The sequence below is a fragment of the Rutidosis leptorrhynchoides genome, chromosome 11 (assembly GCF_046630445.1).
Source record: "Rutidosis leptorrhynchoides isolate AG116_Rl617_1_P2 chromosome 11, CSIRO_AGI_Rlap_v1, whole genome shotgun sequence".
In the NCBI taxonomy this organism is placed as follows: Eukaryota; Viridiplantae; Streptophyta; class Magnoliopsida; order Asterales; family Asteraceae; genus Rutidosis; species Rutidosis leptorrhynchoides.
The window spans coordinates 57,618,043-57,620,686 of NC_092343.1; positions in this window are offsets into that span (position 1 = coordinate 57,618,043).

A 2,644-nucleotide genomic window follows, 5' to 3' on the forward strand; every position below is an offset into this window, starting at 1 on the left:
TTGACTCAATATCGCAGGCGAAAATGGCAGGGGTCAAGGGGGTTGCACCCCCTTGCGGGGTCCAAGGCACTACTGTTCTATACCGAAAAGGTGCTTCCAACCGGTTTTCCCGCCAACTATCGAGACAGTTAATTAACAGTTATTCCCGTCAAAATTGAAGGGTTGTACCCTTTAATATTAATAGAATATCTTAATTTCGTTTTTGGCACTTTTGGTTACATAAGACAATACACAAAATTCTCATTTCTCCAATAATTTGATTTGTGATTTCATTGTCAAAAACATAAATTGCGTTCTTGTCTTATCCATGTAAAGATTTCGTGAAACCAAGACAATCGTTGGGTCGAAATACTTTATAGAAAAAGTGAACACACGATTCAAGAATCAATCCGGACATTCAAACCATACCCAATTTCTAACACTAAAAAAAGTGAACGCAAGGTAAGCTTATAAATAACTTATTAGTTAATAACATTATCAAGAAATAACAGAAATCAAAATTAAAATATATTAATATAAGATAATTTTGATAAACATAATAATGAACTACATAAAATTTTACATTTACATTACATTAAATTTATATATTATACAGTAAATAACTTCATTAACAAAAGTTCATCAACGTAATTGAACAAACGAACTATAAGTTCATGCTCATTCCTTTTACCTTTTTCAACGAAAAATTTATGTAATTATGTTCATGAACTTTTTGCCGACTGTTCACGAAATTTTTATTTTTATTTTTAACATTTAGTTCTTTTACACGGCTACTAACAGCAATCAAACGTGATAATATGACTAAATGTGTTTATATATGTAGTTATGAGGTTTCTCTAAAAGCATTTTTATCTTATTATGAAATTGTTATAGTTCGGTGCTATTTAGCCAGTGTTCAAAACGTTCAGGGGCTGGTTATGTAACTTCTTATACTTGTAGGCCGTTAAAGTGTAACAAAACCGTTAAGTCTGGTAACAAAAATTGGGAGCGTAAAAAAACATTGATGTAGCTCGTTCAATTCAATTTTTCCACTTTTTAATTCGTTCAATTTCCTTTGTAATTTTAATCAATCAAGTGTAGTAATAAAATCTGGCTACGAATTTCGTTTCATCTTTTCTTTGTGTTAATCTTCAATTTTAACAGAAATGATTATATGAGTTTTAATTTGTGTAATATTTTTCTATATATGTTTAATTTAATGTTTAATGTTTATATTATAATAATAATAATGGAGTGTTCGTGCTAATTGTTGAAATTACACGTATGGTGGGTCCAAATGGTGATGGTTAGATAGTCAAAGGGTCGTTAAATAAATCATTTCCCGCCGAACGCCGCACCTGGGAACTACTCTTCTTTGTCCTTTTTCCATTTATAAATTATAAAAAAGTATATATAATATAATTAATAATTAAAATAATAAATAATAAAGACAAATAGTGTTTTTATTTCTTTTTAACATAAACTAAAATAGATCTAATATTCTAGTAGTAGTAAAGTGCTTCAAATCCAACAATTTGTTTGCACGCGAGGCCCGGAGCAGAAACAAAGTGATTGATTGTTCAGAACTCAAAATTTTGAGTGGTATAATTTTTTTATATATACATGTATGATCGGAGATTTGAGAAACACGAGAACAAGAAAAATATAACTGAAACAGCGAAGACGAAACATAATTAGCCCAAAACAACAATCAAATGCCTCGGGAAAAAAGAGAAATTGAAGTTCACTTGCATTCCTTTGAGCATTTTTTATACAGCTTATATTATTTGTTATGGACTAAGAGCAGTTTAAATAGCTTATATTATTCGTTAAGACCTAATGGCCTCTTTTCACCTCGTTTTATATACTTAAATTCCTTGGAACCGCCCTATCTATTTGAATAGATCATACAATATATTTGAACAACATACTTGACTTGCCACATACTTGACTTACCACCTAAACAAACATACGTGATCAATATACATGATCAACTTGAAAAACCACTTCAACATACAACAAACCAGTGACGGAGTATAGTAGAGGCATGTAGGGGGCACCTGCCCCATCTGGATTTAAAAGAAAATTATACACCAAAAAACTTTCTTTTTACTAAAAAAACAAAGTTTTTATTAGTGTTTACTCCATATCAATGAAAAATTTATTAGATTTGAACAATCGCATCATCTTTAGTTTGGTTCAAATTTCGCTCCTGCAACAAGCCTAAACCTATAAACAGTGAACTACTAAACTAAACGTTACAACCAAATTCAACAACTAACAAGTCTACATCTCCAATATTGAACCAATACAAGTGCAAAGCAAACATGAACTTTAATGACAACTAACTACCCACGACATCTTGCACATGGTTCGAGTTAAAGGGTGGTCAAAGAAGAGGTATATAAAATTGAGTTCCAATCTAAAGTCGTTTAAGTGATTGAAGAAACTGTTTGACCTTGCAAAAGATTTTATTGAGCTTTGAAAGATTGGAAATTGAGGTGGGTTGGTCATAAATGAGAGCTTTATTGGCTTAATATATAGTCTTGTTTGACTAGATTCAATATCAAGTGGTGACTTCAAAGTTTCTTGTGTACAATGTTTCATTAAATTCTTGTGTACAATGTTTCATCAAAGTTTCATTAAATTCATTGGTACTATTGAT